Source organism: Phyllobates terribilis, unplaced genomic scaffold (assembly GCF_046119375.1).
Source record: "Phyllobates terribilis strain yellow unplaced genomic scaffold, ASM4611937v1 Scaffold_602__1_contigs__length_984359, whole genome shotgun sequence".
NCBI lineage: Eukaryota > Metazoa > Chordata > Amphibia > Anura > Dendrobatidae > Phyllobates > Phyllobates terribilis.
In genome coordinates, this window is record NW_027363362.1 from 811887 (window position 1) to 836183 (window position 24297).

The window sequence follows — 24297 nt, forward strand, 5'->3', positions numbered from 1 at the left end:
CCTTCAAAGGATAATCCTCTGAAAAATAGTCATTGGAATTGTTCTCCCGATTTTCCCTCCTACCTCCAAATGGCCTCTTCGATTCCATATTCTTTTCCTCCTTCTTTTTCCACAGATGATCAGGAAAAAAAACGACACAGCAGATCGCAGCTCCACCCGGATTTCAATCCTCTTCGTCCTACCGACCTCCACACCACGAAAAAGAACCGTCCTCCAGGAAGAAAAGGCAAATCTAGACTTTGCTCCACACCCAATAGCAGCAGCTGGACCAAGATCCAGAAGGCCGAGTGCAAAGATCCACCTAGATCACCTTGGCCAAATGATGCAACCCACTACAGATCGCAGCCAAAAGGCCGAGAAGCGATAACCAGAATTGGTTTCAAACTACGGAGCCACCCAAGGATCCTGAAAAGTCCATTTGTGGAGATGAGCTCCTGGACTCCCGTTAAGAAGACATGTTGTCAACCTCTAGATCCCTTACATGCCTGCACTTTTCGGCTTGCTGCTGCTGCAATCCACGCGTTTTAGATCTGCATAACTCCACCTCTTTAAACACAGCACCTTCACCCCCTGCTGTTCCCACCCGCCTCAACACCGTTGGAAGGGAGGAGAACCAATTAAGGCGGGGGGTGGGGTGGAACGAGCAGCTGTCTACCCTTAGCAGGAGGGCTCCTGATTACATACCTCTCCTGCTGCTGCTGCTGCTGGCTGTCCAGCAGCAGACTGAAGGTGGCTGCTGCTGTGCACAGGTATATAAAGGCTCAGAGCCTATTATGACACGCGCAGCCAGCGTTCCATTGCCACATTCCATCTACTGCAGGCAGGATACCTGGCTGGCTGAATGTCGCTGAGAAGCTCACAGAGACCGCCATAAGCAACAGTTTAACAGAATGCCACAGACTAATCAACCAAACTTTTTGGGTTGGGTTCTCTTTTATAGTCTGCAGGCATTAAATGAAAGAAGTCAGTGTTCCAGCAGAGGGAGACAACGTTTCAGAAAAGGCATTGTAGCAAACCAAAAAAGAAATTTTAAGCGCAGCAGAGTAACCAGCGCACATACCTGTTAGCTCAGGTGAGTTTAAAAGGCTGCTGTTGATAACAAGGGCATTTGCTAAATAGATGGTGTGTGTGCAACAATATACTGAAAGGTCAATTATATTGTGCAGCTTATCTCACCACCTGTAGTTATTTAGGTGAAAGCTCCAAAATGCTTGCCTAATATGTCTGTTTATCCAAAAGGAAGTAAAAAGGGAGAGCTAGAAAGATAGCATTGCATCACATTACATGGCAATGCAATGCACAGTTGCTGAAGTTGAACCAAAATGAGCTTGTAATCTGGCTTCTGCAACTTTGAACATGAAAAATCCAATGAGGAGAAGAAAAGCAAAGCCAAAGAGTCCATCCCAAAATCCGACAAACAAGCAAAATGAACAAAAAACATTGAATTCAATTCTTTCTGATTTTAGAAACTGCATTAAAGAAGGGGTGCACCGGTCCTGGAGATACTGCAATACCAGGTCAATGCGTGGAGTGGACAGAGCAAGCTCTTTTTCCATCTCCCTGTTCTAAAAATCCATTTAATATATGGTCCCCAGATAGGGGACGTATCAGATATTAAACTGATAAGAACAGATACTACACTTGATCTTAGCCAAAAGGCCGAGAAGCGATAACCAGAATTGATTTCAAACTACGGAGCCACCCAAGGATCCTGAAAAGTCCATTTGTGGAGATGAGCTCCTGGACTCCCGTTAAGAAGACATGTTGTCAACCTCTAGATCCCTTACATGCCTGCACTTTTCGGCTTGCTGCTGCTGCAATCCACGCGTTTTAGATCTGCATAACTCCACCTCTTTAAACACAGCACCTTCACCCCCTGCTGTTCCCACCCGCCTCAACACCGTTGGAAGGGAGGAGAACCAATTAAGGCGGGGGGTGGGGTGGAACGAGCAGCTGTCTACTCTTAGCAGGAGGGCTCCTGATTACATACCTCTCCTGCTGCTGCTGCTGGCTGTACAGCAGCAGACTGAAGGTGGCTGCTGCTGTGCACAGGTATATAAAGGCTCAGAGCCTATTATGACACGCGCAGCCAGCGTTCCATTGCCACATTCCATCTACTGCAGGCAGGATACCTGGCTGGCTGAATGTCGCTGAGAAGCTCACAGAGACCGCCATAAGCAACAGTTTAACAGAATGCCACAGACTAATCAACCAAACTTTTTGGGTTGGGTTCTCTTTTATAGTCTGCAGGCATTAAATGAAAGAAGTCAGTGTTCCAGCAGAGGGAGACAACGTTTCAGAAAAGGCATTGTAGCAAACCAAAAAAGAAATTTTAAGCGCAGCAGAGTAACCAGCGCACATACCTGTTAGCTCAGGTGAGTTTAAAAGGCTGCTGTTGATAACAAGGGCATTTGCTAAATAGATGGTGTGTGTGCAACAATATACTGAAAGGTCAATTATATTGTGCAGCTTATCTCACCACCTGTAGTTATTTAGGTGAAAGCTCCAAAATGCTTGCCTAATATGTCTGTTTATCCAAAAGGAAGTAAAAAGGGAGAGCTAGAAAGATAGCATTGCATCACATTACATGGCAATGCAATGCACAGTTGCTGAAGTTGAACCAAAATGAGCTTGTAATCTGGCTTCTGCAACTTTGAACATGAAAAATCCAATGAGGAGAAGAAAAGCAAAGCCAAAGAGTCCATCCCAAAATCCGACAAACAAGCAAAATGAACAAAAAACATTGAATTCAATTCTTTCTGATTTTAGAAACTGCATTAAAGAAGGGGTGCACCGGTCCTGGAGATACTGCAATACCAGGTCAATGCGTGGAGTGGACAGAGCAAGCTCTTTTTCCATCTCCCTGTTCTAAAAATCCATTTAATATATGGTCCCCAGATAGGGGACGTATCAGATATTAAACTGATAAGAACAGATACTACACTTGATCTTAGCCAAAAGGCCGAGAAGCGATAACCAGAATTGGTTTCAAACTACGGAGCCACCCAAGGATCCTGAAAAGTCCATTTGTGGAGATGAGCTCCTGGACTCCCGTTAAGAAGACATGTTGTCAACCTCTAGATCCCTTACATGCCTGCACTTTTTGGCTTGCTGCTGCTGCAATCCACGCGTTTTAGATCTGCATAACTCCACCTCTTTAAACACAGCACCTTCACCCCCTGCTGTTCCCACCCGCCTCAACACCGTTGGAAGGGAGGAGAACCAATTAAGGCGGGGGGTGGGGTGGAACGAGCAGCTGTCTACCCTTAGCAGGAGGGCTCCTGATTACATACCTCTCCTGCTGCTGCTGCTGCTGGCTGTCCAGCAGCAGACTGAAGGTGGCTGCTGCTGTGCACAGGTATATAAAGGCTCAGAGCCTATTATGACACGCGCAGCCAGCGTTCCATTGCCACATTCCATCTACTGCAGGCAGGATACCTGGCTGGCTGAATGTCGCTGAGAAGCTCACAGAGACCGCCATAAGCAACAGTTTAACAGAATGCCACAGACTAATCAACCAAACTTTTTGGGTTGGGTTCTCTTTTATAGTCTGCAGGCATTAAATGAAAGAAGTCAGTGTTCCAGCAGAGGGAGACAACGTTTCAGAAAAGGCATTGTAGCAAACCAAAAAAGAAATTTTAAGCGCAGCAGAGTAACCAGCGCACATACCTGTTAGCTCAGGTGAGTTTAAAAGGCTGCTGTTGATAACAAGGGCATTTGCTAAATAGATGGTGTGTGTGCAACAATATACTGAAAGGTCAATTATATTGTGCAGCTTATCTCACCACCTGTAGTTATTTAGGTGAAAGCTCCAAAATGCTTGCCTAATATGTCTGTTTATCCAAAAGGAAGTAAAAAGGGAGAGCTAGAAAGATAGCATTGCATCACATTACATGGCAATGCAATGCACAGTTGCTGAAGTTGAACCAAAATGAGCTTGTAATCTGGCTTCTGCAACTTTGAACATGAAAAATCCAATGAGGAGAAGAAAAGCAAAGCCAAAGAGTCCATCCCAAAATCCGACAAACAAGCAAAATGAACAAAAAACATTGAATTCAATTCTTTCTGATTTTAGAAACTGCATTAAAGAAGGGGTGCACCGGTCCTGGAGATACTGCAATACCAGGTCAATGCGTGGAGTGGACAGAGCAAGCTCTTTTTCCATCTCCCTGTTCTAAAAATCCATTTAATATATGGTCCCCAGATAGGGGACGTATCAGATATTAAACTGATAAGAACAGATACTACACTTGATCTTAGCCAAAAGGCCGAGAAGCGATAACCAGAATTGATTTCAAACTACGGAGCCACCCAAGGATCCTGAAAAGTCCATTTGTGGAGATGAGCTCCTGGACTCCCGTTAAGAAGACATGTTGTCAACCTCTAGATCCCTTACATGCCTGCACTTTTCGGCTTGCTGCTGCTGCAATCCACGCGTTTTAGATCTGCATAACTCCACCTCTTTAAACACAGCACCTTCACCCCCTGCTGTTCCCACCCGCCTCAACACCGTTGGAAGGGAGGAGAACCAATTAAGGCGGGGGGTGGGGTGGAACGAGCAGCTGTCTACTCTTAGCAGGAGGGCTCCTGATTACATACCTCTCCTGCTGCTGCTGCTGGCTGTACAGCAGCAGACTGAAGGTGGCTGCTGCTGTGCACAGGTATATAAAGGCTCAGAGCCTATTATGACACGCGCAGCCAGCGTTCCATTGCCACATTCCATCTACTGCAGGCAGGATACCTGGCTGGCTGAATGTCGCTGAGAAGCTCACAGAGACCGCCATAAGCAACAGTTTAACAGAATGCCACAGACTAATCAACCAAACTTTTTGGGTTGGGTTCTCTTTTATAGTCTGCAGGCATTAAATGAAAGAAGTCAGTGTTCCAGCAGAGGGAGACAACGTTTCAGAAAAGGCATTGTAGCAAACCAAAAAAGAAATTTTAAGCGCAGCAGAGTAACCAGCGCACATACCTGTTAGCTCAGGTGAGTTTAAAAGGCTGCTGTTGATAACAAGGGCATTTGCTAAATAGATGGTGTGTGTGCAACAATATACTGAAAGGTCAATTATATTGTGCAGCTTATCTCACCACCTGTAGTTATTTAGGTGAAAGCTCCAAAATGCTTGCCTAATATGTCTGTTTATCCAAAAGGAAGTAAAAAGGGAGAGCTAGAAAGATAGCATTGCATCACATTACATGGCAATGCAATGCACAGTTGCTGAAGTTGAACCAAAATGAGCTTGTAATCTGGCTTCTGCAACTTTGAACATGAAAAATCCAATGAGGAGAAGAAAAGCAAAGCCAAAGAGTCCATCCCAAAATCCGACAAACAAGCAAAATGAACAAAAAACATTGAATTCAATTCTTTCTGATTTTAGAAACTGCATTAAAGAAGGGGTGCACCGGTCCTGGAGATACTGCAATACCAGGTCAATGCGTGGAGTGGACAGAGCAAGCTCTTTTTCCATCTCCCTGTTCTAAAAATCCATTTAATATATGGTCCCCAGATAGGGGACGTATCAGATATTAAACTGATAAGAACAGATACTACACTTGATCTTAGCCAAAAGGCCGAGAAGCGATAACCAGAATTGGTTTCAAACTACGGAGCCACCCAAGGATCCTGAAAAGTCCATTTGTGGAGATGAGCTCCTGGACTCCCGTTAAGAAGACATGTTGTCAACCTCTAGATCCCTTACATGCCTGCACTTTTCGGCTTGCTGCTGCTGCAATCCACGCGTTTTAGATCTGCATAACTCCACCTCTTTAAACACAGCACCTTCACCCCCTGCTGTTCCCACCCGCCTCAACACCGTTGGAAGGGAGGAGAACCAATTAAGGCGGGGGGTGGGGTGGAACGAGCAGCTGTCTACCCTTAGCAGGAGGGCTCCTGATTACATACCTCTCCTGCTGCTGCTGCTGCTGGCTGTCCAGCAGCAGACTGAAGGTGGCTGCTGCTGTGCACAGGTATATAAAGGCTCAGAGCCTATTATGACACGCGCAGCCAGCGTTCCATTGCCACATTCCATCTACTGCAGGCAGGATACCTGGCTGGCTGAATGTCGCTGAGAAGCTCACAGAGACCGCCATAAGCAACAGTTTAACAGAATGCCACAGACTAATCAACCAAACTTTTTGGGTTGGGTTCTCTTTTATAGTCTGCAGGCATTAAATGAAAGAAGTCAGTGTTCCAGCAGAGGGAGACAACGTTTCAGAAAAGGCATTGTAGCAAACCAAAAAAGAAATTTTAAGCGCAGCAGAGTAACCAGCGCACATACCTGTTAGCTCAGGTGAGTTTAAAAGGCTGCTGTTGATAACAAGGGCATTTGCTAAATAGATGGTGTGTGTGCAACAATATACTGAAAGGTCAATTATATTGTGCAGCTTATCTCACCACCTGTAGTTATTTAGGTGAAAGCTCCAAAATGCTTGCCTAATATGTCTGTTTATCCAAAAGGAAGTAAAAAGGGAGAGCTAGAAAGATAGCATTGCATCACATTACATGGCAATGCAATGCACAGTTGCTGAAGTTGAACCAAAATGAGCTTGTAATCTGGCTTCTGCAACTTTGAACATGAAAAATCCAATGAGGAGAAGAAAAGCAAAGCCAAAGAGTCCATCCCAAAATCCGACAAACAAGCAAAATGAACAAAAAACATTGAATTCAATTCTTTCTGATTTTAGAAACTGCATTAAAGAAGGGGTGCACCGGTCCTGGAGATACTGCAATACCAGGTCAATGCGTGGAGTGGACAGAGCAAGCTCTTTTTCCATCTCCCTGTTCTAAAAATCCATTTAATATATGGTCCCCAGATAGGGGACGTATCAGATATTAAACTGATAAGAACAGATACTACACTTGATCTTAGCCAAAAGGCCGAGAAGCGATAACCAGAATTGATTTCAAACTACGGAGCCACCCAAGGATCCTGAAAAGTCCATTTGTGGAGATGAGCTCCTGGACTCCCGTTAAGAAGACATGTTGTCAACCTCTAGATCCCTTACATGCCTGCACTTTTCGGCTTGCTGCTGCTGCAATCCACGCGTTTTAGATCTGCATAACTCCACCTCTTTAAACACAGCACCTTCACCCCCTGCTGTTCCCACCCGCCTCAACACCGTTGGAAGGGAGGAGAACCAATTAAGGCGGGGGGTGGGGTGGAACGAGCAGCTGTCTACCCTTAGCAGGAGGGCTCCTGATTACATACCTCTCCTGCTGCTGCTGCTGCTGGCTGTACAGCAGCAGACTGAAGGTGGCTGCTGCTGTGCACAGGTATATAAAGGCTCAGAGCCTATTATGACACGCGCAGCCAGCGTTCCATTGCCACATTCCATCTACTGCAGGCAGGATACCTGGCTGGCTGAATGTCGCTGAGAAGCTCACAGAGACCGCCATAAGCAACAGTTTAACAGAATGCCACAGACTAATCAACCAAACTTTTTGGGTTGGGTTCTCTTTTATAGTCTGCAGGCATTAAATGAAAGAAGTCAGTGTTCCAGCAGAGGGAGACAACGTTTCAGAAAAGGCATTGTAGCAAACCAAAAAAGAAATTTTAAGCGCAGCAGAGTAACCAGCGCACATACCTGTTAGCTCAGGTGAGTTTAAAAGGCTGCTGTTGATAACAAGGGCATTTGCTAAATAGATGGTGTGTGTGCAACAATATACTGAAAGGTCAATTATATTGTGCAGCTTATCTCACCACCTGTAGTTATTTAGGTGAAAGCTCCAAAATGCTTGCCTAATATGTCTGTTTATCCAAAAGGAAGTAAAAAGGGAGAGCTAGAAAGATAGCATTGCATCACATTACATGGCAATGCAATGCACAGTTGCTGAAGTTGAACCAAAATGAGCTTGTAATCTGGCTTCTGCAACTTTGAACATGAAAAATCCAATGAGGAGAAGAAAAGCAAAGCCAAAGAGTCCATCCCAAAATCCGACAAACAAGCAAAATGAACAAAAAACATTGAATTCAATTCTTTCTGATTTTAGAAACTGCATTAAAGAAGGGGTGCACCGGTCCTGGAGATACTGCAATACCAGGTCAATGCGTGGAGTGGACAGAGCAAGCTCTTTTTCCATCTCCCTGTTCTAAAAATCCATTTAATATATGGTCCCCAGATAGGGGACGTATCAGATATTAAACTGATAAGAACAGATACTACACTTGATCTTAGCCAAAAGGCCGAGAAGCGATAACCAGAATTGATTTCAAACTACGGAGCCACCCAAGGATCCTGAAAAGTCCATTTGTGGAGATGAGCTCCTGGACTCCCGTTAAGAAGACATGTTGTCAACCTCTAGATCCCTTACATGCCTGCACTTTTCGGCTTGCTGCTGCTGCAATCCACGCGTTTTAGATCTGCATAACTCCACCTCTTTAAACACAGCACCTTCACCCCCTGCTGTTCCCACCCGCCTCAACACCGTTGGAAGGGAGGAGAACCAATTAAGGCGGGGGGTGGGGTGGAACGAGCAGCTGTCTACTCTTAGCAGGAGGGCTCCTGATTACATACCTCTCCTGCTGCTGCTGCTGGCTGTACAGCAGCAGACTGAAGGTGGCTGCTGCTGTGCACAGGTATATAAAGGCTCAGAGCCTATTATGACACGCGCAGCCAGCGTTCCATTGCCACATTCCATCTACTGCAGGCAGGATACCTGGCTGGCTGAATGTCGCTGAGAAGCTCACAGAGACCGCCATAAGCAACAGTTTAACAGAATGCCACAGACTAATCAACCAAACTTTTTGGGTTGGGTTCTCTTTTATAGTCTGCAGGCATTAAATGAAAGAAGTCAGTGTTCCAGCAGAGGGAGACAACGTTTCAGAAAAGGCATTGTAGCAAACCAAAAAAGAAATTTTAAGCGCAGCAGAGTAACCAGCGCACATACCTGTTAGCTCAGGTGAGTTTAAAAGGCTGCTGTTGATAACAAGGGCATTTGCTAAATAGATGGTGTGTGTGCAACAATATACTGAAAGGTCAATTATATTGTGCAGCTTATCTCACCACCTGTAGTTATTTAGGTGAAAGCTCCAAAATGCTTGCCTAATATGTCTGTTTATCCAAAAGGAAGTAAAAAGGGAGAGCTAGAAAGATAGCATTGCATCACATTACATGGCAATGCAATGCACAGTTGCTGAAGTTGAACCAAAATGAGCTTGTAATCTGGCTTCTGCAACTTTGAACATGAAAAATCCAATGAGGAGAAGAAAAGCAAAGCCAAAGAGTCCATCCCAAAATCCGACAAACAAGCAAAATGAACAAAAAACATTGAATTCAATTCTTTCTGATTTTAGAAACTGCATTAAAGAAGGGGTGCACCGGTCCTGGAGATACTGCAATACCAGGTCAATGCGTGGAGTGGACAGAGCAAGCTCTTTTTCCATCTCCCTGTTCTAAAAATCCATTTAATATATGGTCCCCAGATAGGGGACGTATCAGATATTAAACTGATAAGAACAGATACTACACTTGATCTTAGCCAAAAGGCCGAGAAGCGATAACCAGAATTGGTTTCAAACTACGGAGCCACCCAAGGATCCTGAAAAGTCCATTTGTGGAGATGAGCTCCTGGACTCCCGTTAAGAAGACATGTTGTCAACCTCTAGATCCCTTACATGCCTGCACTTTTCGGCTTGCTGCTGCTGCAATCCACGCGTTTTAGATCTGCATAACTCCACCTCTTTAAACACAGCACCTTCACCCCCTGCTGTTCCCACCCGCCTCAACACCGTTGGAAGGGAGGAGAACCAATTAAGGCGGGGGGTGGGGTGGAACGAGCAGCTGTCTACCCTTAGCAGGAGGGCTCCTGATTACATACCTCTCCTGCTGCTGCTGCTGCTGGCTGTCCAGCAGCAGACTGAAGGTGGCTGCTGCTGTGCACAGGTATATAAAGGCTCAGAGCCTATTATGACACGCGCAGCCAGCGTTCCATTGCCACATTCCATCTACTGCAGGCAGGATACCTGGCTGGCTGAATGTCGCTGAGAAGCTCACAGAGACCGCCATAAGCAACAGTTTAACAGAATGCCACAGACTAATCAACCAAACTTTTTGGGTTGGGTTCTCTTTTATAGTCTGCAGGCATTAAATGAAAGAAGTCAGTGTTCCAGCAGAGGGAGACAACGTTTCAGAAAAGGCATTGTAGCAAACCAAAAAAGAAATTTTAAGCGCAGCAGAGTAACCAGCGCACATACCTGTTAGCTCAGGTGAGTTTAAAAGGCTGCTGTTGATAACAAGGGCATTTGCTAAATAGATGGTGTGTGTGCAACAATATACTGAAAGGTCAATTATATTGTGCAGCTTATCTCACCACCTGTAGTTATTTAGGTGAAAGCTCCAAAATGCTTGCCTAATATGTCTGTTTATCCAAAAGGAAGTAAAAAGGGAGAGCTAGAAAGATAGCATTGCATCACATTACATGGCAATGCAATGCACAGTTGCTGAAGTTGAACCAAAATGAGCTTGTAATCTGGCTTCTGCAACTTTGAACATGAAAAATCCAATGAGGAGAAGAAAAGCAAAGCCAAAGAGTCCATCCCAAAATCCGACAAACAAGCAAAATGAACAAAAAACATTGAATTCAATTCTTTCTGATTTTAGAAACTGCATTAAAGAAGGGGTGCACCGGTCCTGGAGATACTGCAATACCAGGTCAATGCGTGGAGTGGACAGAGCAAGCTCTTTTTCCATCTCCCTGTTCTAAAAATCCATTTAATATATGGTCCCCAGATAGGGGACGTATCAGATATTAAACTGATAAGAACAGATACTACACTTGATCTTAGCCAAAAGGCCGAGAAGCGATAACCAGAATTGATTTCAAACTACGGAGCCACCCAAGGATCCTGAAAAGTCCATTTGTGGAGATGAGCTCCTGGACTCCCGTTAAGAAGACATGTTGTCAACCTCTAGATCCCTTACATGCCTGCACTTTTCGGCTTGCTGCTGCTGCAATCCACGCGTTTTAGATCTGCATAACTCCACCTCTTTAAACACAGCACCTTCACCCCCTGCTGTTCCCACCCGCCTCAACACCGTTGGAAGGGAGGAGAACCAATTAAGGCGGGGGGTGGGGTGGAACGAGCAGCTGTCTACTCTTAGCAGGAGGGCTCCTGATTACATACCTCTCCTGCTGCTGCTGCTGGCTGTACAGCAGCAGACTGAAGGTGGCTGCTGCTGTGCACAGGTATATAAAGGCTCAGAGCCTATTATGACACGCGCAGCCAGCGTTCCATTGCCACATTCCATCTACTGCAGGCAGGATACCTGGCTGGCTGAATGTCGCTGAGAAGCTCACAGAGACCGCCATAAGCAACAGTTTAACAGAATGCCACAGACTAATCAACCAAACTTTTTGGGTTGGGTTCTCTTTTATAGTCTGCAGGCATTAAATGAAAGAAGTCAGTGTTCCAGCAGAGGGAGACAACGTTTCAGAAAAGGCATTGTAGCAAACCAAAAAAGAAATTTTAAGCGCAGCAGAGTAACCAGCGCACATACCTGTTAGCTCAGGTGAGTTTAAAAGGCTGCTGTTGATAACAAGGGCATTTGCTAAATAGATGGTGTGTGTGCAACAATATACTGAAAGGTCAATTATATTGTGCAGCTTATCTCACCACCTGTAGTTATTTAGGTGAAAGCTCCAAAATGCTTGCCTAATATGTCTGTTTATCCAAAAGGAAGTAAAAAGGGAGAGCTAGAAAGATAGCATTGCATCACATTACATGGCAATGCAATGCACAGTTGCTGAAGTTGAACCAAAATGAGCTTGTAATCTGGCTTCTGCAACTTTGAACATGAAAAATCCAATGAGGAGAAGAAAAGCAAAGCCAAAGAGTCCATCCCAAAATCCGACAAACAAGCAAAATGAACAAAAAACATTGAATTCAATTCTTTCTGATTTTAGAAACTGCATTAAAGAAGGGGTGCACCGGTCCTGGAGATACTGCAATACCAGGTCAATGCGTGGAGTGGACAGAGCAAGCTCTTTTTCCATCTCCCTGTTCTAAAAATCCATTTAATATATGGTCCCCAGATAGGGGACGTATCAGATATTAAACTGATAAGAACAGATACTACACTTGATCTTAGCCAAAAGGCCGAGAAGCGATAACCAGAATTGGTTTCAAACTACGGAGCCACCCAAGGATCCTGAAAAGTCCATTTGTGGAGATGAGCTCCTGGACTCCCGTTAAGAAGACATGTTGTCAACCTCTAGATCCCTTACATGCCTGCACTTTTCGGCTTGCTGCTGCTGCAATCCACGCGTTTTAGATCTGCATAACTCCACCTCTTTAAACACAGCACCTTCACCCCCTGCTGTTCCCACCCGCCTCAACACCGTTGGAAGGGAGGAGAACCAATTAAGGCGGGGGGTGGGGTGGAACGAGCAGCTGTCTACCCTTAGCAGGAGGGCTCCTGATTACATACCTCTCCTGCTGCTGCTGCTGCTGGCTGTCCAGCAGCAGACTGAAGGTGGCTGCTGCTGTGCACAGGTATATAAAGGCTCAGAGCCTATTATGACACGCGCAGCCAGCGTTCCATTGCCACATTCCATCTACTGCAGGCAGGATACCTGGCTGGCTGAATGTCGCTGAGAAGCTCACAGAGACCGCCATAAGCAACAGTTTAACAGAATGCCACAGACTAATCAACCAAACTTTTTGGGTTGGGTTCTCTTTTATAGTCTGCAGGCATTAAATGAAAGAAGTCAGTGTTCCAGCAGAGGGAGACAACGTTTCAGAAAAGGCATTGTAGCAAACCAAAAAAGAAATTTTAAGCGCAGCAGAGTAACCAGCGCACATACCTGTTAGCTCAGGTGAGTTTAAAAGGCTGCTGTTGATAACAAGGGCATTTGCTAAATAGATGGTGTGTGTGCAACAATATACTGAAAGGTCAATTATATTGTGCAGCTTATCTCACCACCTGTAGTTATTTAGGTGAAAGCTCCAAAATGCTTGCCTAATATGTCTGTTTATCCAAAAGGAAGTAAAAAGGGAGAGCTAGAAAGATAGCATTGCATCACATTACATGGCAATGCAATGCACAGTTGCTGAAGTTGAACCAAAATGAGCTTGTAATCTGGCTTCTGCAACTTTGAACATGAAAAATCCAATGAGGAGAAGAAAAGCAAAGCCAAAGAGTCCATCCCAAAATCCGACAAACAAGCAAAATGAACAAAAAACATTGAATTCAATTCTTTCTGATTTTAGAAACTGCATTAAAGAAGGGGTGCACCGGTCCTGGAGATACTGCAATACCAGGTCAATGCGTGGAGTGGACAGAGCAAGCTCTTTTTCCATCTCCCTGTTCTAAAAATCCATTTAATATATGGTCCCCAGATAGGGGACGTATCAGATATTAAACTGATAAGAACAGATACTACACTTGATCTTAGCCAAAAGGCCGAGAAGCGATAACCAGAATTGGTTTCAAACTACGGAGCCACCCAAGGATCCTGAAAAGTCCATTTGTGGAGATGAGCTCCTGGACTCCCGTTAAGAAGACATGTTGTCAACCTCTAGATCCCTTACATGCCTGCACTTTTCGGCTTGCTGCTGCTGCAATCCACGCGTTTTAGATCTGCATAACTCCACCTCTTTAAACACAGCACCTTCACCCCCTGCTGTTCCCACCCGCCTCAACACCGTTGGAAGGGAGGAGAACCAATTAAGGCGGGGGGTGGGGTGGAACGAGCAGCTGTCTACCCTTAGCAGGAGGGCTCCTGATTACATACCTCTCCTGCTGCTGCTGCTGCTGGCTGTCCAGCAGCAGACTGAAGGTGGCTGCTGCTGTGCACAGGTATATAAAGGCTCAGAGCCTATTATGACACGCGCAGCCAGCGTTCCATTGCCACATTCCATCTACTGCAGGCAGGATACCTGGCTGGCTGAATGTCGCTGAGAAGCTCACAGAGACCGCCATAAGCAACAGTTTAACAGAATGCCACAGACTAATCAACCAAACTTTTTGGGTTGGGTTCTCTTTTATAGTCTGCAGGCATTAAATGAAAGAAGTCAGTGTTCCAGCAGAGGGAGACAACGTTTCAGAAAAGGCATTGTAGCAAACCAAAAAAGAAATTTTAAGCGCAGCAGAGTAACCAACGCACATACCTGTTAGCTCAGGTGAGTTTAAAAGGCTGCTGTTGATAACAAGGGCATTTGCTAAATAGATGGTGTGTGTGCAACAATATACTGAAAGGTCAATTATATTGTGCAGCTTATCTCACCACCTGTAGTTATTTAGGTGAAAGCTCCAAAATGCTTGCCTAATATGTCTGTTTATCCAAAAGGAAGTAAAAAGGGAGAGCTAGAAAGATAGCATTGCATCACATTACATGGCAATGCAATGCACAGTTGCTGAAGTTGAACCAAAATGAGCTTGTAATCTGGCTTCTGCAACTTTGAACATGAAAAATCCAATGAGGAGAAGAAAAGCAAAGCCAAAGAGTCCATCCCAAAATCCGACAAACAAGCAAAATGAACAAAAAACATTGAATTCAATTCTTTCTGATTTTAGAAACTGCATTAAAGAAGGGGTGCACCGGTCCTGGAGATACTGCAATACCAGGTCAATGCGTGGAGTGGACAGAGCAAGCTCTTTTTCCATCTCCCTGTTCTAAAAATCCATTTAATATATGGTCCCCAGATAGGGGACGTATCAGATATTAAACTGATAAGAACAGATACTACACTTGATCTTAGCCAAAAGGCCGAGAAGCGATAACCAGAATTGATTTCAAACTACGGAGCCACCCAAGGATCCTGAAAAGTCCATTTGTGGAGATGAGCTCCTGGACTCCCGTTAAGAAGACATGTTGTCAACCTCTAGATCCCTTACATGCCTGCACTTTTCGGCTTGCTGCTGCTGCAATCCACGCGTTTTAGATCTGCATAACTCCACCTCTTTAAACACAGCACCTTCACCCCCTGCTGTTCCCACCCGCCTCAACACCGTTGGAAGGGAGGAGAACCAATTAAGGCGGGGGGTGGGGTGGAACGAGCAGCTGTCTACTCTTAGCAGGAGGGCTCCTGATTACATACCTCTCCTGCTGCTGCTGCTGGCTGTACAGCAGCAGACTGAAGGTGGCTGCTGCTGTGCACAGGTATATAAAGGCTCAGAGCCTATTATGACACGCGCAGCCAGCGTTCCATTGCCACATTCCATCTACTGCAGGCAGGATACCTGGCTGGCTGAATGTCGCTGAGAAGCTCACAGAGACCGCCATAAGCAACAGTTTAACAGAATGCCACAGACTAATCAACCAAACTTTTTGGGTTGGGTTCTCTTTTATAGTCTGCAGGCATTAAATGAAAGAAGTCAGTGTTCCAGCAGAGGGAGACAACGTTTCAGAAAAGGCATTGTAGCAAACCAAAAAAGAAATTTTAAGCGCAGCAGAGTAACCAGCGCACATACCTGTTAGCTCAGGTGAGTTTAAAAGGCTGCTGTTGATAACAAGGGCATTTGCTAAATAGATGGTGTGTGTGCAACAATATACTGAAAGGTCAATTATATTGTGCAGCTTATCTCACCACCTGTAGTTATTTAGGTGAAAGCTCCAAAATGCTTGCCTAATATGTCTGTTTATCCAAAAGGAAGTAAAAAGGGAGAGCTAGAAAGATAGCATTGCATCACATTACATGGCAATGCAATGCACAGTTGCTGAAGTTGAACCAAAATGAGCTTGTAATCTGGCTTCTGCAACTTTGAACATGAAAAATCCAATGAGGAGAAGAAAAGCAAAGCCAAAGAGTCCATCCCAAAATCCGACAAACAAGCAAAATGAACAAAAAACATTGAATTCAATTCTTTCTGATTTTAGAAACTGCATTAAAGAAGGGGTGCACCGGTCCTGGAGATACTGCAATACCAGGTCAATGCGTGGAGTGGACAGAGCAAGCTCTTTTTCCATCTCCCTGTTCTAAAAATCCATTTAATATATGGTCCCCAGATAGGGGACGTATCAGATATTAAACTGATAAGAACAGATACTACACTTGATCTTAGCCAAAAGGCCGAGAAGCGATAACCAGAATTGGTTTCAAACTACGGAGCCACCCAAGGATCCTGAAAAGTCCATTTGTGGAGATGAGCTCCTGGACTCCCGTTAAGAAGACATGTTGTCAACCTCTAGATCCCTTACATGCCTGCACTTTTCGGCTTGCTGCTGCTGCAATCCACGCGTTTTAGATCTGCATAACTCCACCTCTTTAAACACAGCACCTTCACCCCCTGCTGTTCCCACCCGCCTCAACACCGTTGGAAGGGAGGAGAACCAATTAAGGCGGGGGGTGGGGTGGAACGAGCAGCTGTCTACCCTTAGCAGGAGGGCTCCTGATTACATACCTCTCCTGCTGCTGCTGCTGCTGGCTGTCCAGCAGCAGACTGAAGGTGGCTGCTGCTGTGCACAGGTATATAAAGGCTCAGAGCCTATTATGACACGCGCAGCCAGCGTTCCATTGCCACATTCCATCTACTGCAGGCAGGATACCTGGCTGGCTGAATGTCGCTGAGAAGCTCACAGAGACCGCCATAAGCAACAGTTTAACAGAATGCCACAGACTAATCAACCAAACTTTTTGGGTTGGGTTCTCTTTTATAGTCTGCAGGCATTAAATGAAAGAAGTCAGTGTTCCAGCAGAGGGAGACAACGTTTCAGAAAAGGCATTGTAGCAAACCAAAAAAGAAATTTTAAGCGCAGCAGAGTAACCAGCGCACATACCTGTTAGCTCAGGTGAGTTTAAAAGGCTGCTGTTGATAACAAGGGCATTTGCTAAATAGATGGTGTGTGTGCAACAATATACTGAAAGGTCAATTATATTGTGCAGCTTATCTCACCACCTGTAGTTATTTAGGTGAAAGCTCCAAAATGCTTGCTTAATATGTCTGTTTATCCAAAAGGAAGTAAAAAGGGAGAGCTAGAAAGATAGCATTGCATCACATTACATGGCAATGCAATGCACAGTTGCTGAAGTTGAACCAAAATGAGCTTGTAATCTGGCTTCTGCAACTTTGAACATGAAAAATCCAATGAGGAGAAGAAAAGCAAAGCCAAAGAGTCCATCCCAAAATCCGACAAACAAGCAAAATGAACAAAAAACATTGAATTCAATTCTTTCTGATTTTAGAAACTGCATTAAAGAAGGGGTGCACCGGTCCTGGAGATACTGCAATACCAGGTCAATGCGTGGAGTGGACAGAGCAAGCTCTTTTTCCATCTCCCTGTTCTAAAAATCCATTTAATATATGGTCCCCAGATAGGGGACGTATCAGATATTAAACTGATAAGAACAGATACTACACTTGATCTTAGCCAAAAGGCCGAGAAGCGATAACCAGAATTGGTTTCAAACTACGGAGCCACCCAAGGATCCTGAAAAGTCCATTTGTGGAGATGAGCTCCTGGACTCCCGTTAAGAAGACATGTTGTCAACCTCTAGATCCCTTACATGCCTGCACTTTTCGGCTTGCTGCTGCTGCAATCCACGCGTTTTAGATCTGCATAACTCCACCTCTTTAAACACAGCACCTTCACCCCCTGCTGTTCCCACCCGCCTCAACACCGTTGGAAGGGAGGAGAACCAATTAAGGCGGGGGGTGGGGTGGAACGAGCAGCTGTCTACCCTTAGCAGGAGGGCTCCTGATTACATACCTCTCCTGCTGCTGCTGCTGCTGGCTGTCCAGCAGCAGACTGAAGGTGGCTGCTGCTGTGCACAGGTATATAAAGGCTCAGAGCCTATTATGACACGCGCAGCCAGCGTTCCATTGCCACATTCCATCTACTGCAGGCAGGATACCTGGCTGGCTGAATGTCGCTGAGAAGCTCACAGAGACCGCCATAAGCAACAGTTTAACAGAATGCCACAGACTAATCAACCAAACTTTTTGGGTTGGGTTCTCTTTTATAGTCTGCAGGCATTAAATGAAAGAAGTCAGTGTTCCAGCAGAGGGAGACAACGTTTCAGAAAAGGCATTGTAGCAAACCAAAAAAGAAACTTTAAGCACAGCAGAGTAACCAGCGCACATACCTGTTAGCTCAGGTGAGTTTAAAAGGCTGCTGTTGATAACAAGGGCATTTGCTAAATAGATGGTGTGTGTGCAACAATATACTGAAAGGTCAATTATATTGTGCAGCTTATCTCACCACCTGTAGTTATTTAGGTGAAAGCTCCAAAATGCTTGCCTAATATGTCTGTTTATCCAAAAGGAAGTAAAAAGGGAGAGCTAGAAAGATAGCATTGCATCACATTACATGGCAATGCAATGCACAGTTGCTGAAGTTGAACCAAAATGAGCTTGTAATCTGGCTTCTGCAACTTTGAACATGAAAAATCCAATGAGGAGAAGAAAAGCAAAGCCAAAGAGTCCATCCCAAAATCCGACAAACAAGCAAAATGAACAAAAAACATTGAATTCAATTCTTTCTGATTTTAGAAACTGCATTAAAGAAGGGGTGCACCGGTCCTGGAGATACTGCAATACCAGGTCAATGCGTGGAGTGGACAGAGCAAGCTCTTTTTCCATCTCCCTGTTCTAAAAATCCATTTAATATATGGTCCCCAGATAGGGGACGTATCAGATATTAAACTGATAAGAACAGATACTACACTTGATCTTAGCCAAAAGGCCGAGAAGCGATAACCAGAATTGGTTTCAAACTACGGAGCCACCCAAGGATCCTGAAAAGTCCATTTGTGGAGATGAGCTCCTGGACTCCCGTTAAGAAGACATGTTGTCAACCTCTAGATCCCTTACATGCCTGCACTTTTCGGCTTGCTGCTGCTGCAATCCACGCGTTTTAGATCTGCATAACTCCACCTCTTTAAACACAGCACCTTCACCCCCTGCTGTTCCCACCCGCCTCAACACCGTTGGAAGGGAGGAGAACCAATTAAGGCGGGGGGTGGGGTGGAACGAGCAGCTGTCTACCCTTAGCAGGAGGGCTCCTGATTACATACCTCTCCTGCTGCTGCTGCTGCTGGCTGTCCAGCAGCAGACTGAAGGTGGCTGCTGCTGTGCACAGGTATATAAAGGCTCAGAGCCTATTATGACACGCGCAGCCAGCGTTCCATTGCCACATTCCATCTACTGCAGGCAGGATACCTGGCTGGCTGAATGTCGCTGAGAAGCTCACAGAGACCGCCATAAGCAACAGTTTAACAGAATGCCACAGACTAATCAACCAAACTTTTTGGGTTGGGTTCTCTTTTATAGTCTGCAGGCATTAAATGAAAGAAGTCAGTGTTCCAGCAGAGGGAGACAACGTTTCAGAAAAGGCATTGTAGCAAACCAAAAAAGAAATTTTAAGCGCAGCAGTGTAACCAGCGCACATACCTGTTAGCTCAGGTGAGTTTAAAAGGCTGCTGTTGATAACAAGGGCATTTGCTAAATAGATGGTGTGTGTGCAACAATATACTGAAAGGTCAATTATATTGTGCAGCTTATCTCACCACCTGTAGTTATTTAGGTGAAAGCTCCAAAATGCTTGCCTAATATGTCTGTTTATCCAAAAGGAAGTAAAAAGGGAGAGCTAGAAAGATAGCATTGCATCACATTACATGGCAATGCAATGCACAGTTGCTGAAGTTGAACCAAAATGAGCTTGTAATCTGGCTTCTGCAACTTTGAACATGAAAAATCCAATGAGGAGAAGAAAAGCAAAGCCAAAGAGTCCATCCCAAAATCCGACAAACAAGCAAAATGAACAAAAAACATTGAATTCAATTCTTTCTGATTTTAGAAACTGCATTAAAGAAGGGGTGCACCGGTCCTGGAGATACTGCAATACCAGGTCAATGCGTGGAGTGGACAGAGCAAGCTCTTTTTCCATCTCCCTGTTCTAAAAATCCATTTAATATATGGTCCCCAGATAGGGGACGTATCAGATATTAAACTGATAAGAACAGATACTACACTTGATCTTAGCCAAAAGGCCGAGAAGCGATAACCAGAATTGGTTTCAAACTACGGAGCCACCCAAGGATCCTGAAAAGTCCATTTGTGGAGATGAGCTCCTGGACTCCCGTTAAGAAGACATGTTGTCAACCTCTAGATCCCTTACATGCCTGCACTTTTCGGCTTGCTGCTGCTGCGATCCACGCATTTTAGATCTGCATAACTCCACCTCTTTAAACACAGCACCTTCACCCCCTGCTGTTCCCACCCGCCTCAACACCGTTGGAAGGGAGGAGAACCAATTAAGGCGGGGGGTGGGGTGGAACGAGCAGCTGTCTACCCTTAGCAGGAGGGCTCCTGATTACATACCTCTCCTGCTGCTGCTGCTGCTGGCTGTCCAGCAGCAGACTGAAGGTGGCTGCTGCTGTGCACAGGTATATAAAGGCTCAGAGCCTATTATGACACGCGCAGCCAGCGTTCCATTGCCACATTCCATCTACTGCAGGCAGGATACCTGGCTGGCTGAATGTCGCTGAGAAGCTCACAGAGACCGCCATAAGCAACAGTTTAACAGAATGCCACAGACTAATCAACCAAACTTTTTGGGTTGGGTTCTCTTTTATAGTCTGCAGGCATTAAATGAAAGAAGTCAGTGTTCCAGCAGAGGGAGACAACGTTTCAGAAAAGGCATTGTAGCAAACCAAAAAAGAAATTTTAAGCGCAGCAGTGTAACCAGCGCACATACCTGTTAGCTCAGGTGAGTTTAAAAGGCTGCTGTTGATAACAAGGGCATTTGCTAAATAGATGGTGTGTGTGCAACAATATACTGAAAGGTCAATTATATTGTGCAGCTTATCTCACCACCTGTAGTTATTTAGGTGAAAGCTCCAAAATGCTTGCCTAATATGTCTGTTTATCCAAAAGGAAGTAAAAAGGGAGAGCTAGAAAGATAGCATTGCATCACATTACATGGCAATGCAATGCACAGTTGCTGAAGTTGAACCAAAATGAGCTTGTAATCTGGCTTCTGCAACTTTGAACATGAAAAATCCAATGAGGAGAAGAAAAGCAAAGCCAAAGAGTCCATCCCAAAATCCGACAAACAAGCAAAATGAACAAAAAACATTGAATTCAATTCTTTCTGATTTTAGAAACTGCATTAAAGAAGGGGTGCACCGGTCCTGGAGATACTGCAATACCAGGTCAATGCGTGGAGTGGACAGAGCAAGCTCTTTTTCCATCTCCCTGTTCTAAAAATCCATTTAATATATGGTCCCCAGATAGGGGACGTATCAGATATTAAACTGATAAGAACAGATACTACACTTGATCTTAGCCAAAAGGCCGAGAAGCGATAACCAGAATTGGTTTCAAACTACGGAGCCACCCAAGGATCCTGAAAAGTCCATTTGTGGAGATGAGCTCCTGGACTCCCGTTAAGAAGACATGTTGTCAACCTCTAGATCCCTTACATGCCTGCACTTTTCGGCTTGCTGCTGCTGCAATCCACGCGTTTTAGATCTGCATAACTCCACCTCTTTAAACACAGCACCTTCACCCCCTGCTGTTCCCACCCGCCTCAACACCGTTGGAAGGGAGGAGAACCAATTAAGGCGGGGGGTGGGGTGGAACGAGCAGCTGTCTACCCTTAGCAGGAGGGCTCCTGATTACATACCTCTCCTGCTGCTGCTGCTGCTGGCTGTCCAGCAGCAGACTGAAGGTGGCTGCTGCTGTGCACAGGTATATAAAGGCTCAGAGCCTATTATGACACGCGCAGCCAGCGTTCCATTGCCACATTCCATCTACTGCAGGCAGGATACCTGGCTGGCTGAATGTCGCTGAGAAGCTCACAGAGACCGCCATAAGCAACAGTTTAACAGAATGCCACAGACTAATCAACCAAACTTTTTGGGTTGGGTTCTCTTTTATAGTCTGCAGGCATTAAATGAAAGAAGTCAGTGTTCCAGCAGAGGGAGACAACGTTTCAGAAAAGGCATTGTAGCAAACCAAAAAAGAAATTTTAAGCGCAGCAGAGTAACCAGCGCACATACCTGTTAGCTCAGGTGAGTTTAAAAGGCTGCTGTTGATAACAAGGGCATTTGCTAAATAGATGGTGTGTGTGCAACAATATACTGAAAGGTCAATTATATTGTGCAGCTTATCTCACCACCTGTAGTTATTTAGGTGAAAGCTCCAAAATGCTTGCCTAATATGTCTGTTTATCCAAAAGGAAGTAAAAAGGGAGAGCTAGAAAGATAGCATTGCATCACATTACATGGCAATGCAATGCACAGTTGCTGAAGTTGAACCAAAATGAGCTTGTAATCTGGCTTCTGCAACTTTGAACATGAAAAATCCAATGAGGAGAAGAAAAGCAAAGCCAAAGAGTCCATCCCAAAATCCGACAAACAAGCAAAATGAACAAAAAACATTGAATTCAATTCTTTCTGATTTTAGAAACTGCATTAAAGAAGGGGTGCACCGGTCCTGGAGATACTGCAATACCAGGTCAATGCGTGGAGTGGACAGAGCAAGCTCTTTTTCCATCTCCCTGTTCTAAAAATCCATTTAATATATGGTCCCCAGATAGGGGACGTATCAGATATTAAACTGATAAGAACAGATACTACACTTGATCTTAGCCAAAAGGCCGAGAAGCGATAACCAGAATTGGTTTCAAACTACGGAGCCACCCAAGGATCCTGAAAAGTCCATTTGTGGAGATGAGCTCCTGGACTCCCGTTAAGAAGACATGTTGTCAACCTCTAGATCCCTTACATGCCTGCACTTTTCGGCTTGCTGCTGCTGCAATCCACGCGTTTTAGATCTGCATAACTCCACCTCTTTAAACACAGCACCTTCACCCCCTGCTGTTCCCACCCGCCTCAACACCGTTGGAAGGGAGGAGAACCAATTAAGGCGGGGGGTGGGGTGGAACGAGCAGCTGTCTACCCTTAGCAGGAGGGCTCCTGATTACATACCTCTCCTGCTGCTGCTGCTGCTGGCTGTCCAGCAGCAGACTGAAGGTGGCTGCTGCTGTGCACAGGTATATAAAGGCTCAGAGCCTATTATGACACGCGCAGCCAGCGTTCCATTGCCACATTCCATCTACTGCAGGCAGGATACCTGGCTGGCTGAATGTCGCTGAGAAGCTCACAGAGACCGCCATAAGCAACAGTTTAACAGAATGCCACAGACTAATCAACCAAACTTTTTGGGTTGGGTTCTGTTTTATAGTCTGCAGGCATTAAATGAAAGAAGTCAGTGTTCCAGCAGAGGGAGACAACGTTTCAGAAAAGGCATTGTAGCAAACCAAAAAAGAAATTTTAAGCGCAGCAGAGTAACCAGCGCACATACCTGTTAGCTCAGGTGAGTTTAAAAGGCTGCTGTTGATAACAAGGGCATTTGCTAAATAGATGGTGTGTGTGCAACAATATACTGAAAGGTCAATTATATTGTGCAGCTTATCTCACCACCTGTAGTTATTTAGGTGAAAGCTCCAAAATGCTTGCCTAATATGTCTGTTTATCCAAAAGGAAGTAAAAAGGGAGAGCTAGAAAGATAGCATTGCATCACATTACATGGCAATGCAATGCACAGTTGCTGAAGTTGAACCAAAATGAGCTTGTAATCTGGCTTCTGCAACTTTGAACATGAAAAATCCAATGAGGAGAAGAAAAGCAAAGCCAAAGAGTCCATCCCAAAATCCGACAAACAAGCAAAATGAACAAAAAACATTGAATTCAATTCTTTCTGATTTTAGAAACTGCATTAAAGAAGGGGTGCACCGGTCCTGGAGATACTGCAATACCAGGTCAATGCTTGGATTGGACAGAGCAAGCTCTTTTTCCATCTCCCTGTTCTAAAAATCCATTTAATATATGGTCCCCAGATAGGGGACGTATCAGATATTAAACTGATAAGAACAGATTTTTTTTTTTTTTTTTTTTCCCTCAGATGGGGAAATCCACGGTCTATAGTCACGACCAAAGGAACTTCCTTCCAAACAGCTGCATCATCTCAACGACACAAATGCTGCTCCCATCATCACCGGAAAATTTTTATTTCTTCTTTTTAAACCTTACACAGAAAACAAGATCAAGAAGTATTTACAAAATATCTCCACTTTTTAACTTTCCATATTCCCTCCGCATCCACTTCCCCTCTCCTCTTTTTGTCCCATAGGAAACACACATACACCTTCCCCAAAATCACCTTCACACTATCCTTTACTGCAATTTCCTTCCTTTTAAACACATACACATTCCTCACATCCCATAACACTTCCTTTATACACGCAAGCATCAACCACAAGACTCTTTCCTTCGTCCCATCACATATTCCCAAACCAAACATAAACAACTCAAAGGACAACAAATTCACACCACACAATTCTTTACACAAAGG

General features: G+C 44.8%; 18 non-coding genes across 18 annotated transcripts; all 18 read right to left on the minus strand.

Annotated features, from left to right (window-relative positions):
• Nucleotides 1-1480: 1480 nt before the first annotated feature.
• LOC141233533 (U2 spliceosomal RNA) lies at nucleotides 1481-1671 on the minus strand. The gene has a single exon (XR_012299607.1). It is a non-coding gene; the product is annotated as a U2 spliceosomal RNA (small nuclear RNA).
• Nucleotides 1672-2783: 1112 nt separating this feature from the next.
• Nucleotides 2784-2974, minus strand: LOC141233534 (U2 spliceosomal RNA). The gene has a single exon (XR_012299608.1). It is a non-coding gene; the product is annotated as a U2 spliceosomal RNA (small nuclear RNA).
• Nucleotides 2975-4089: 1115 nt separating this feature from the next.
• Nucleotides 4090-4280, minus strand: LOC141233535 (U2 spliceosomal RNA). The gene has a single exon (XR_012299609.1). It is a non-coding gene; the product is annotated as a U2 spliceosomal RNA (small nuclear RNA).
• A 1112-nt stretch (nucleotides 4281-5392) lies between these two features.
• Nucleotides 5393-5583, minus strand: LOC141233536 (U2 spliceosomal RNA). Its single transcript, XR_012299610.1, has one exon. It is a non-coding gene; the product is annotated as a U2 spliceosomal RNA (small nuclear RNA).
• Nucleotides 5584-6698: 1115 nt separating this feature from the next.
• LOC141233537 (U2 spliceosomal RNA) lies at nucleotides 6699-6889 on the minus strand. Its single transcript, XR_012299611.1, has one exon. It is a non-coding gene; the product is annotated as a U2 spliceosomal RNA (small nuclear RNA).
• Nucleotides 6890-8004: 1115 nt separating this feature from the next.
• Nucleotides 8005-8195, minus strand: LOC141233539 (U2 spliceosomal RNA). The gene has a single exon (XR_012299613.1). It is a non-coding gene; the product is annotated as a U2 spliceosomal RNA (small nuclear RNA).
• A 1112-nt stretch (nucleotides 8196-9307) lies between these two features.
• LOC141233540 (U2 spliceosomal RNA) lies at nucleotides 9308-9498 on the minus strand. Its single transcript, XR_012299614.1, has one exon. It is a non-coding gene; the product is annotated as a U2 spliceosomal RNA (small nuclear RNA).
• A 1115-nt stretch (nucleotides 9499-10613) lies between these two features.
• Nucleotides 10614-10804, minus strand: LOC141233541 (U2 spliceosomal RNA). Its single transcript, XR_012299615.1, has one exon. It is a non-coding gene; the product is annotated as a U2 spliceosomal RNA (small nuclear RNA).
• Nucleotides 10805-11916: 1112 nt separating this feature from the next.
• Nucleotides 11917-12107, minus strand: LOC141233542 (U2 spliceosomal RNA). Its single transcript, XR_012299616.1, has one exon. It is a non-coding gene; the product is annotated as a U2 spliceosomal RNA (small nuclear RNA).
• Nucleotides 12108-13222: 1115 nt separating this feature from the next.
• LOC141233543 (U2 spliceosomal RNA) lies at nucleotides 13223-13413 on the minus strand. Its single transcript, XR_012299617.1, has one exon. It is a non-coding gene; the product is annotated as a U2 spliceosomal RNA (small nuclear RNA).
• A 1115-nt stretch (nucleotides 13414-14528) lies between these two features.
• Nucleotides 14529-14719, minus strand: LOC141233544 (U2 spliceosomal RNA). Its single transcript, XR_012299618.1, has one exon. It is a non-coding gene; the product is annotated as a U2 spliceosomal RNA (small nuclear RNA).
• A 1112-nt stretch (nucleotides 14720-15831) lies between these two features.
• On the minus strand, nucleotides 15832-16022 carry LOC141233545 (U2 spliceosomal RNA). Its single transcript, XR_012299619.1, has one exon. It is a non-coding gene; the product is annotated as a U2 spliceosomal RNA (small nuclear RNA).
• Nucleotides 16023-17137: 1115 nt separating this feature from the next.
• LOC141233546 (U2 spliceosomal RNA) lies at nucleotides 17138-17328 on the minus strand. The gene has a single exon (XR_012299620.1). It is a non-coding gene; the product is annotated as a U2 spliceosomal RNA (small nuclear RNA).
• A 1115-nt stretch (nucleotides 17329-18443) lies between these two features.
• On the minus strand, nucleotides 18444-18634 carry LOC141233547 (U2 spliceosomal RNA). The gene has a single exon (XR_012299621.1). It is a non-coding gene; the product is annotated as a U2 spliceosomal RNA (small nuclear RNA).
• Nucleotides 18635-19749: 1115 nt separating this feature from the next.
• On the minus strand, nucleotides 19750-19940 carry LOC141233548 (U2 spliceosomal RNA). Its single transcript, XR_012299622.1, has one exon. It is a non-coding gene; the product is annotated as a U2 spliceosomal RNA (small nuclear RNA).
• Nucleotides 19941-21055: 1115 nt separating this feature from the next.
• On the minus strand, nucleotides 21056-21246 carry LOC141233550 (U2 spliceosomal RNA). Its single transcript, XR_012299624.1, has one exon. It is a non-coding gene; the product is annotated as a U2 spliceosomal RNA (small nuclear RNA).
• A 1115-nt stretch (nucleotides 21247-22361) lies between these two features.
• On the minus strand, nucleotides 22362-22552 carry LOC141233551 (U2 spliceosomal RNA). Its single transcript, XR_012299625.1, has one exon. It is a non-coding gene; the product is annotated as a U2 spliceosomal RNA (small nuclear RNA).
• Nucleotides 22553-23667: 1115 nt separating this feature from the next.
• LOC141233697 (U2 spliceosomal RNA) lies at nucleotides 23668-23855 on the minus strand. Its single transcript, XR_012299757.1, has one exon. It is a non-coding gene; the product is annotated as a U2 spliceosomal RNA (small nuclear RNA).
• Nucleotides 23856-24297: the final 442 nt, after the last annotated feature.